Source organism: Tupaia chinensis, unplaced genomic scaffold (genome assembly GCF_000334495.1).
Source record: "Tupaia chinensis unplaced genomic scaffold, TupChi_1.0 Scaffold000115_1, whole genome shotgun sequence".
NCBI lineage: Eukaryota > Metazoa > Chordata > Mammalia > Scandentia > Tupaiidae > Tupaia > Tupaia belangeri.
The window spans coordinates 8,306,723-8,318,360 of record NW_006159579.1 but is presented as its reverse complement, the minus strand read 5'-3'; the positions used below and the strand labels follow the sequence as shown (position 1 = coordinate 8,318,360).

Here is an 11,638-nt window from a genome sequence, read left to right as displayed (position 1 = left end):
CTTCATGAATGGGATTAAGGTCCTTATAAAAGAGATTTTAAAGCAGCATTCAGCTCATGACCTAATGCCATGTGAGGACATGGCATTGCTCCTTTCCAAAAGATGTAGCAACAAGGTATCATCTTGGAAGCAGCAAGTAGCCCTCACTAGACAACCAAACCTGCCAGCACCTTAAATTTCCAGCTGTTATAACATGAAAAAAATGAATTTCTACTTTTTAATTACTCAGCCTCGGGTCTTTTGGTATTGAAGCACAAATGGATTAAGACAACCACTATGATGCTGTCTGTAGGAGAAAGAAGCAACCTAACATACGCTGAGAACCTGCAATGCATCAAATCCATGCTGGGCTTGGTTCTTCTATTCAATCTTCAGAACAATTCTGTAAGTAAATATTGTCTGCATATGTAAGTGATCAGAAGGTGAGTGACATGCCCAGGGTCACTTAAGCCCAAGAAAGTACTAAGACCAGTTGGTGAAACAGGTCTTTCTGGCTCCAAAGCCTGCGGTCTTTCATTTTCTTCGAGATGTTATTAATAACATCTAACAATAATAGCATCTAAGTGATGCCTGGGATGAGTTTTTGGCTCACCTTCCTGTCCTAAAGCTGCATTAAAAATTTTGTTCTGCCTGTCTCAGAGTAAAAGATATAAGATTAAAAAAAGAAAGAAAAAAAAAGCTGAGATGCAAGGAATATCATACACCCTTATTTCTGATCTTACTGAATGTTTTACTACAACTTCAGGACTCAAGACATCTTTACTATATGCAATCCTGCATGCCTGCTACATGTACAAATACAGTTATATATGCATACAGCTATTAAGCAAATTCTTATGGAGAACTTGTGACATACCAGGCACTGGATGAGTGAATATGCTTCATTATCATGGTGAGGGTTTGCTGAAGAGGTGAAATGTATAAGGTCTGGGGGCCAGCAGGTGGTATGGTGGTTAAGGTGCTAGACTCAACCACAGTTCGAGTCTTGGACCTGGAGGCTAGCTTTCTCACTTCCCCCTCCACCATCTGTCTCTCTCTGGTTATTAAAAAAATAGTAATAAATAAAGTTGAACAGATAATTCTTTTAAAAAATGTGTAAGCTCTGAAGATACAGAATTTGGATTCTAAGCTCACTTTCCCAGCTGTGTAAACTCAGCCAAGTCACTTAATTTGCAGTTTGTTCTTTTCCTGCCACTGTTACTATATATAAGAATCATATAGACACATCTTTCTGGGTGTGGAGCTGGAATATAGACAGCTCACAGACCAGTGTCCTCTGAGTCTGAATCTCTCTAAAGTTGTGCTGAGGCTCTGGTGGTGGCAGCAGTGTCTGTCCTGATCCCTCTCTGCTGAGGTGTCAGCTTCCATGGAGATCAGGTTTCAAGCCAGGCCTAGCCAAGGCCAGTCAGAGGAGACCCAGAGGTTGGGATGTCAGTGTGGTGTGTCACAGTTCCTGGGCATCAGCATGGGCTGCCCACACCTGGACTCTTCCTGATGCCTTGAACAGTGGGGACAAGCATGGGCAGACTTTGTCCCTCCTGGGATTTGCCTGTCTGCTCCCAGGGCTGAGGCCTTGCTTATAGCCTCACACACAGATGGACGGTTGATCAGGCAGATGGATATTCCCAGGGAGGTAGCCCAACACCATGGATAGGAGCATAGACTCTGGCCTTGGACCTACCTGGGGGACTCTCAGTCTCCCTCTGTGCTTAGCTCATGGCCTGGTACATAGTTATAGATCTCTGATATCCAGTGAAGGGCATATGTTCACTTACCGTGTTTTAATACTCAGACTTGTTCGAGTTTTCTGGCTTTTGTTTAAAAAAAAGGAAATCAAACTGACTTTGAGAATGTTTTAATCTATCAGAAGTCTTTTTCTGCTGGCTGGACTTAACAGGGCCCTATAGTGTCACAGTGGAAACAAACGTGCTAAATCAAAGAGGTGAACCCAAACTCCATCCCTAAATCCATCAGAGACCCTCAGGGAACAACTTTGGCAGAAGAACTGAACCATGTTGGCCTGGGGAGTCAGGAGACCTGGATTTGAGTCTAGATTCCACCACTGTGCAACTCTTGGTATGCTTAACCTCTCTGAGTTTCAGCTCCCTCCTCTCTGCTTTGAAAAATGGTCTCAAATAGAGTATATTATAAACTACTTAATTTAACCATGCTACTTCCCTCTGATGTCCTAAACAAATTTCCCAAATTTTCATTATAATAATACCTTCCTTGAGACCAGTAGTTGGCATAATGGCTATGTCACTGGAATTCCATGTAGTTGACCGCGGTTCCAGTCCTGGACCTGGTGGCTTAAACTCACGCAGGGCACATGTGCGTGTGTGCCCAAGATCCTGAGAGAAGAATGGAGTAGAAGGGATTGCAGCTTGGTCATACCCCTCCTCCCCAGGGGGTGATTTCTCGCTTTCTGTTTCTCTGTCTCTCTCTGTCTGTCTGGTGAGTGCATGTGTCCTATAGCAAAAACCTCTCCCAAAAAAAAGGAAAAAAAGAAACAATACCTTCCTCTATAGACCTCATTCTTGCCATCATAAGATTTTTGTTTTGGAGTTTGGGGGATGATTTGATTACAATTCACTTGAACATCAATTCCATGAACAAGGACCCTGTTTGACTTAATTAACTTACTTCCTGTTTTAACTTTAGGGTAGCTCAGGGCCTGGCACACAGTAGGTGCTCAGTAAATTTGTTGGGTGATGAACTTAGGAGTGACCAATCTCATACAGTCAGATTCACTAATTTTAAAAAATGGCCTGTGTCAAGGATTCCTGGGGGCATCATGTCAGTGGAAAATCCAATAAACGGACTCATTTTACACAAGGTAAATGACCTCCATGCCTTCAGGCTGAGCTGCCTCAGACAGAATAAGAGAGTACTAGAAGAGAGTTCTAGGAAAATCATGCCCTTCTGCCCTGCAAGACTATTCCCATGAGGGTTGATAAGGCTGTGGGTGGGCTCCTGTATTCCCAGGACATTGCACCTTCCTGTCCACAAAGACATTGCACTGACCATTTGCCGGTGGGAAAGCAGGACTGTGCTTGGGTCTGGGAGTCAGGAGGCAAAGTCCCCCTGAATGCCTGATGCAGCTGTAGGGCCTGAAGTAGAAGCCTGGTTGTCTCAGATAACAGTGGCCCTATCACCCAGTTGTCATGAGGATTCCATGAGATCATGCAATTCAAGCATCAAATGATGACATCAATGGCAATGAATTATAGAACACTGGATCAAGGAAGAGTCTCTGAGTCCAAAGTGTTTGCCATAAGTGAACAAATGTATGGGGCTCAGCTGTAGTGGGAGTGCTCACCAAGAAGCTATGCTCTGTAGGCTGGGGCTGCATAAGAGGCCCAGGGTTGATTTCCAGTCCAACCTAAAGGCCAAGTGTGGTGATATGTGGCTGTGATGCCAGATACTTGGAAGATTGAGGCAGGAAGATCGTGACACAATGAGATTGTCCTAAAATACGTACCTACATAGATGGAGAGAAGGAAACATTCTTATTTACAGTACAATGCCAACTGGAAAATGCACAAGTCATGATGGATTTGAAAAAAATAAAATAAATCACCACTTTGCAACCATCACAGTGATAACTGATTCAGGCAATGATCACCTATAGGGACTAAAACAAGTGAGCGCAAAGGTATCACCTCATTTCGAGGTATCTCCCCATGAATTACAAAGGGAAACTAATATCTTTACAATGGAGAAACCTGGTATGACCACTTTAACCCAGTGACTGAAATTAACATCACCAGTACTGGGACAGATAGGATGCACTGAGGACTCAACATCACTTTTGTAGCATTTTAGCCAAAACTGCATAACTGAAAACTAATCATGAGGAACCATCAGACAGACACAAACTGAGTTATCTTCTACAAAATAACTGGTTTGAGCTCTTCAAAATGTCAAGGTCATGAAAGGCAAAGAGACTAGGGAACAGTTCTGGATTGAACAGTTGAAAGAGACATGGTACAGAAATGCAAATTGTCATACATAATTGGACCCTGAACTGAGAAAATAATGGAATATAAAGAGTCTTATTGGGAGAACTGCCAAAATTTGAATGTGGACTCTGAACTAGGTGACAATGATGCACCCATGTGAATTTTCTGGTCTGTAACACTATACTGTGGTGTGTTAGAGAATATCCTTATTCTTAGGAAATATACCCTGGAATCTTTAGGGGTTAAAGCAGAAATGAGATAATACATTGGGGGCATTGGCTCCAGGCAACATTTGAGACTGGATACAAAACTACTTTCTTGGTGGTTTCGCCATAATACTCCTCTGGACAGAGGAACTCAGACATTTGATGAGGGATGAGGTATTGCCATGCCCTACAGAAAGATGTGAACAGAGTAGAATTAACCCTCAGAGTTATGTCACCAACCAGGTGTGACTATGGATGAGGGTTCTTATCGATGATAATCCCCACCCACCCCACCCCAATGGCATCAACTCCCCATTAGAACAGGCCAAACCCACTAGACAGTACATAAACACTAAAATTTGTGAACTATGGTCCCAAATACTTCTCCAACTCCCTGTCCAGTTGTTGATGTCACCAGACTGAATCTTTGATTAATGCAAATTCTGTTGGCTCACTGACCTGTCTCACTTAAAGGAGAGATATACCTGTTCCTTCCAGTCAACCCACTAGAAAACACATGCAAACAAAATTAAGCTGACAGGGAAATAGGTATTTGAATGAAGCTTCTGGTTAAAATGGTAATTTATCACGTTCTATCATACATCTCTACAAAACCAGGATCATGGGTGGTTTAGCTGAAATGAGAGAATTCATTACTCCTGGAACATTTCTAGAACTCATTTCACAGGGGCGGGGAATGAACGAGGGAACAGACATTGGCCGTACCCCTCATGTGCCAGACACTGTGGGGGTGTTTCCATGCATAGACTTGACCGTGCAGTTACCCTGGAGGTAAATAATAATACCTGACTCAAGGAAATCAAGACTCTTGGGAGTTCAAGGGCCAAGTTTGTGGTCACCTAGTTAGGAGGTGATGGGTCAGTGTTTCAAGATGGGAAGAGTCACCATTACCCCCATCAAGACCAGAATGGGCTGCCTCACTCCCTGTGCAGCTTCCTGACCTCCTAAGTGGGCTAGACTTGATTCTGTGGGTGTGGCAGACATACCTACCCTGGTCCCAGGACACAAACTCCTTCTGGGTGCTCTTACAGAGGCCTAGCAGATACTGGGTAACCGCAGTAGAGTGGAAAGTAGAGTGGAAAGAGGAGCCCCAGTCAGAGGGCTTAAAAATGCAGTTCATGATAACTTACCAGCCATTGACTCATTCATTCATTTTGCAAACAGAGACTAACTCCTACTGCATACTGAATGCTGGGGATATAACACAGACTTTAGAGTCTAAGGTCTCCAAATGTGATCTCTGGACCAGAAACATCACTTAGGAACTTGTTAGAAATGCAGATTCTTGGGCCTAGTGCTAGCCCTACTGAGTCAGGAGCTCTGTGAAGTGAGGCCTGGCAACCAATGTCTTAGCAAGCCCTCCAAGTGATTCTGACACATGCTAAGGTATGAGAGCTACTATACCCAAGAGCATAAAAATTAATGACAGGTTGTAATAAGAGTCAGGGGTAGGGGTACTTGGCAACCTTAGGGCTCTGATTGTAGTAGACAGAGCCTAGGACTGCAGAGATGACCTCATCACTTCTATCTTGCCTGGGAGTCTGGTCTCTTCTTGGCTCTAACTGAGCAGCTTTATGGTGTATCAAACAATTGAGCCTTGGTCCAGGTATACTGGTCCTACTGGGAGTCAAGGATTCCCCGAGGGACCATGGTTGGGGGAAGCTGACAGGAACGGAGTCAAATGGGCTACAAGATAGCAAACGCCTCCTTAGGGTTATATCTCTCCTTTAAGTGAGACAGGTCAGTGAGCCAACAGAATTTGCATTAATCAAAGATTCAGTCTGGTGACATCAACAACTGGACAGGGAGTTGGAGAAGTATTTGGGACCATAGTTCACAAATTTTAGTGTGCAAAAAGGGGACACAGGCATTTATCAAACCTGTGGCAGATCTGGGGGAGGCTTGCACTTGAGATATCTTGTAAGCCCCATCCTGATCTCAGTGCAGGTGATGTGCAGAACACCTTTGGAGAAATATCGCCATGTGAGTTGTGCTCACAGGGGCTGATGCTCAGTCAGAGCCATGTGCCCAGGCTCATAAACTGACTACCCCCGGCTTCTGGCAACCTGGAGACAGGTTAGTGTTTCAGTGCAGTTTTCTCAGAAGATGGGTAACTGCTTTTGTCTGATGGGTGACAGCAGAGATTAGAGGAGATTTTAGCCTAGCTGGGGAGCAGTTAACGGTCCTTTCTGCAGCAGAGAAATAATAAAGGCTTTCTCATTTTATAAAAGTTGCTTTGAAATCTAATTAGAATATGAAAGTTGAGAACTCAGTCTATTTTTAAACAAAGCGTGAGTTGAGCAGGAATAATCAATACTGGTGCTGTGAGTTACCCATCAGTCTTCACTGGGGCAGACAATGCACTTCCTTCTGGAAGAGTCTTTGATAACGGGTCACATGATGAAGGAAGGGACCAGAGTTAGAACAGATGGGTTCTACGGATGTGGGAATGTTTCACAGGAGTGATGGTTATGACATTTCCATAGCCTCTTAAATGTCCCATCTGCACACCTGAAGACAAAGAGCAGGTGGCTGAGGTGTGGATGGTGTGTGGTTTCATCTATTAGATTAGAAGAAGGAAATTCACCTGATTTTGATTGCCAAAGAGAACTATAGGATGCCTTCTTACAAAGGATTATGACCTTTTGGAATCAGATCCTAAATTGAAGCCCAGTCTCGCTCCCTTAGTCACTGTATAGTTTGGCAAAACTTGTAATCTTTCTAAGCCTCAGTTTTACCATTTGTTAAGTTGGTGGTAATAATACTGACCTTGAGAAAAATGAGATGAAATTAAAATAGTAATAACTGCTGACATATATGAAGCATTTATCTTGTGCTTTTTGTGTGCAGTATTTCACTTGGTCTGTACCTATTTCACTCCCTGCACCTATGAGGTTCAGGGAGGTAGAGGGACTTATTAACACAAGGAAAGCAGTCAGGGTAGGGTCTGGCACAAAGGAGGTGCTCAGTTAATTTGTGTTTCTTTCCCCTTCCTGGGGATCATAAGGAGGCATGTTTTTGGAGAACTGAGCACTCTCACCTGCTGCATTTTCCTGCTGGGTGGTGGTGGCCTATTGCTTATGTCTCCCAACCCAGAGCAAGGGTTCCAGAACCACCTGTGGGGGTTTCTGATCCTGGAGTTGTAAAGGCAGAGCAGGCAGAGTTGGCAGCTCCAACATGAACCAGTGTGCACAGAACCCAGAGACATGCATGTGACAACTGTTGGGCTACTTCCCGGGAACATCCCACCCAGATCTGCCTTCCTTGAAGAAAAGTAATGCAAAAGGCCATTTTTCACTTTTAAATAGCTTTCATTCTATGTCTTAATAAATGCACGTTTGTTGATTTGTGTAAGCATGATGTGGGAAGTCTGCAAATGGATGTAATCTGCACCGAGGGCACATGTAAGCACCAGCGAGCACTTTTGAATAATGAATCCCTCCCGTAAAAGACGGACGCTATTCATAATAATTCCTTGCTTTTCTCATTTTGCCGCGTATAGTAGCGATTAATCAATTTGCAATGTTATGTCACCCGCAACAAATTGCTAGCACCAAGACAAATTTATTGCTTTATGATAAAAGAACTTGTTTAGGTAGAAATAAATTAAATTTGGGGGGTTGAGATTTGGGTTGGATGTTCACATAGGTGACCTGTACAGAGTGGACAGGGAGGTGAGTGGTCCAGGAGATTCTTGTCTTGACTTGATACCTTGTGAGGGACACAAACGGAGAGGATGTTTGCTCAGCTACTGGCCCTGCGACGGGGCAGCTCTGATGGGAGAGCTTGAGGTGGTTCTCAGGTACAGCTGCTGGGCGCTCTGTGCCAGTAAATATCATTTAGAGCTTTCCGCAGAGCGATTTGGATAATCAGCAATGCTCAAGGGAAACAACCTTCTGCTTCTATACGTCATCTGAAACCTAAGATCCCAATTAGCTTTGAATAGAGAGCGAAAGAAACCTACATGACCAGAACTGAGAATGAAATGCAGAGGTCAGAGGGTAAGAAAGACCCTGATATTTTCACATATCAGGAATCCAGATGTATTAAAATACTGAAGAAAAAAAAGAGGCCAAAATGGAATTACCCTCTCTGTGATGTAATAAATCCTACATTTAGCACACGAATGCTTTCTACACATACAAAATTTAAATCTGTATAATTGTGCTAGTAACATGGACACTGTCCAAAGGTCCAGTGTGAGAACTTTCAAGGTGTAAAAGCGAGGCTGAATGGGTGTTGTGGTCCCTGCCAAGGGAAGGGTGACCGGGAAACACACAGTCCCATTCCTCTCTATGAGATTCGTAGAAAAGCAGTTCAGGGAAGCACTTTGCCGGAGGGCTCAGAGTCAGGGGGTGTTGGAGAAACGTTGGGCTTCCAGGACACCACACATGTTACTCATTAATTTATACTCCATTAATTTGAAATCTGCTGTGGAATCAGGGGCTGATGCATTAATTCTGCCCTCCCCCAACACACACACACACACACACACACACACACACACACACGTGCAGGGCCAATTTTATTTTTGTTTTGTTTTGTTTTGTTTTTGTTTCAAACTGATAGTCTAAATGATTTGTGAAAGTCAGGTTTCGATTAGGGGTAATGTTGGTTCCATTGCCCATGGGTAATGGATTTCTTTGCTCCGGCTCATCAAAATCCAACCCCCATCTCCCTCCCCTGGCCCCTGCTCTTACAGCAGGCCTTGGGACCACCCCCTGGACTGTGTTGATAACACCCTGTCCAACAGCCAGAGAAAGGGCCCCAGCTAATTTCTTGGGCCACGGTCTCTTTCACCTGGTTTCATTTCTGCGTTGAGGGAGGGAATGTGAAGGCCTCCCGCCTGCGGAGGCTTCCGCAGCCTCCCTGCAGTATCTGAGCAGCCTCTTGGCTGCCCCCCAACCCCAGCCCCACATCCAGAGCTCTGTGAGCCATGGGGAGTGGAGAGCTCAAACCCTTTAGTGGCATCCTTTCCACTGCTTTGAGATAGTAGGGGTCCATGGGATGCATGGCAGCCCCAGGGGTGTTGGACTCACCTGGTGATGGCTTCTTTTTTGTCTTCCATTCTGCCTGCTCTTGGGGCTCCGATTGGCCCCCAATCCCTCCTGTGCCTATGCAGGCCTTCCCCTCCCATAGACCCCAGCCTGGGGTCCTGAGAAGCCTCCAGCCCTCTGCGGGGCTGCCTTGCCCCTGCTCCTGCTGCCCGCCTGCTGGCTAATTCTGATTATTTCTCTTTCTCCTTGCTCTCTTGGGCGCCTTTATTCCTGACCGTGCATTTTCTCTGGACTCAGGATTAAAAAAAACCCACACTGCTAATATCCTTGTCAGCCTTTTCCTGAATCATTGCTGCACAGCTCCAGGGAGCCACGGGCCAGCGCCTTCTGACCGGCAGACTCCGTTCCTGGGTCTTCTGTCCTCGGGGTGCTGGAGCCCCTGTCTGGGTCTCCTCGCCCCCTCAAGACAACACCGGGAGGCCTAGGTTCTCTGAAAAATACCCAACTAGGGGAGGCAGATGGGGCCAAGGACTGCGAATCTGGCTAAGCCTTTCTGCTTCACAGGTGACTTCTCTTGAATGCTATATATTTTTTAAACTTTAAAGTGTTTCCCTCTATGCTCTTTCATTTACTGTTATTGTTCCTCTCTTACAGATGAGCAAACTGAACATCCAGGAGCTTAGTGATTTGCTCGAAGTTACACAGCTTGAGGGTCAAGACTGCTGTTTCCACAACACATACAGAGGTAGGAGGAATCTGAGGCTCAAGTTGCTGGAAGGACTTGTACCAAATCATGCAGCCACAGAGTTGGTACCAGAAGTGTCACTCAGGTATCCCAGCATCCAGGCCAGAGATGCAGAGCTGAGCTCAGCTGCCCCTGCCAGCCTTGTTCACAGGGGCAGTGCTCAGCTCTGGGCAGGTCCACCCTTTTGGGTTGTGCATGAAGAGTCAGGGCAGCCCAGGTGGGCAAACACTCACCTGAAGGCAACGCCATAGCCTCGAACCCAAGAGTCAGAGGAGGCAGGGGGTGTCCTGGTTATTCTCATCTTGTCATATGAACATAAGACTTGGTGGGGAGCTAGTGTTTACGTTTCAGGGGAAAAGGCCAGTTAACCTCCTAGGTCACCATGCTGTTTGGCTCATCTCAGACTGCTTTAGGGATGAGTAACCAAGTATGGAGGGTTCTGGAAATTATGGTTCAGGTGCATATCTTCAAAGATTCAGGAAGACAGTCCCGATCAGCAAATGTCCCCTCTTCCAGGCAGCCCTCCCTGACTCTCTAAGACAGAACTGATCTCCTTCTCTGGTCCCACAGCATCTACCTCTCTGAATGGTCAGATTCCTCCTGATGGGACTGACTGTTCCCCATCACTGCCCACCTCGGCTGAGTTGTGGGCATAGAACCCTTTATGAAGGCATCATACCTTCATGTGCCCACAGATGCACAGACAAGTGTGTGCCAGCCACCCTGGTCCTCACGGAGAGACACGGCACACACAGACACTGGCCCACACATCACTGGACGACTCAGTTTTGTGCATGCATGAGCTCTCTCTGTCTCTCTCTCTCTCTCACACACACACACACAGAGAGAGAGAGAGAGAGAGAGAGAGAGAGAGAGAGAGAGAGAGAGAGAGAGAGAGAGAGAGAGAGAGAGAGAGAGAGAGAGAGAGAGAGAGAGAGAGAGAGAGAGAGAGAGAGAGAGAGAGAGAGAGAGAGAGAGAGAGAGAGAGAGAGAGAGAGAGAGAGAGAGAGAGAGAGAGAGAGAGAGAGAGAGAGAGAGAGAGAGAGAGAGAGAGAGAGAGAGAGAGAGAGAGAGAGAGAGAGAGAGAGAGAGAGAGAGAGAGAGAGAGAGAGAGAGAGAGAGAGAGAGAGAGAGAGAGAGAGAGAGAGAGAGAGAGAGAGAGAGCCCTGCAGACAACCACAGGACCCCGTAGAGACAGTTTCATCTCTGAGAATATACAGGCTGCTTCTTCCAAGGCATCTGCCTATCCTACCCCTGGTAGTCTGTGAGTCATTGCTAAAACAGTGCCCACACTGACTCCGGCCGACAGGGGTTGGGAATGTGACCTGTGCAGGCCTGAAGCTTGCTGGGTTCCCACACTGGAACTTCTTTCTGGACCAATAGCCTATTCCAGTTGGGGCCCCGGCTTTGCCCTCTTTTCCCCGGAGAGCCCAGCCGCGACTATCTCCAGGTAGAATCTGCCCACATCACAAACCCAATCAGATAGACGTCCTTCCTGTGGGCCTCCGGGCCCTGTCACCACCAGGCCTTGCCACCTCGGCACTTTCTCAATAACTCACAAAGGTCAACTGTTGCTCACTCAGCGATTTACCCCCTTCACCCTCAATGCCTTGTTTTCCTCAGAACGGATGTCTTCCTATCCCTTGCCTGGCTCTGGAGCTGCTGGACTAGCCAACTAGCAAGGGACAGAGGGAGTGTCCCTGCTGA

At 46.1% G+C, this 11,638-nt stretch overlaps 1 long non-coding RNA gene across 2 annotated transcripts in view; it reads right to left on the bottom strand.

Annotated features, from left to right (window-relative positions):
* Window positions 1-2,457: 2,457 nt before the first annotated feature.
* LOC102468807 (uncharacterized) overlaps window positions 2,458-11,638 on the bottom strand; it is a 37,020-nt gene continuing 27,839 nt past the window's right edge. Inside the window, exon 6 of one of the 2 annotated variants that reach the window (XR_003548673.1) lies at window positions 2,458-3,481. This is a non-coding gene — a long non-coding RNA (uncharacterized LOC102468807). Of the gene's footprint in view, window positions 3,482-7,748; window positions 7,901-11,638 lie in introns of those variants that run through there. The other variant, XR_003548671.1, reaches the window with a different exon arrangement.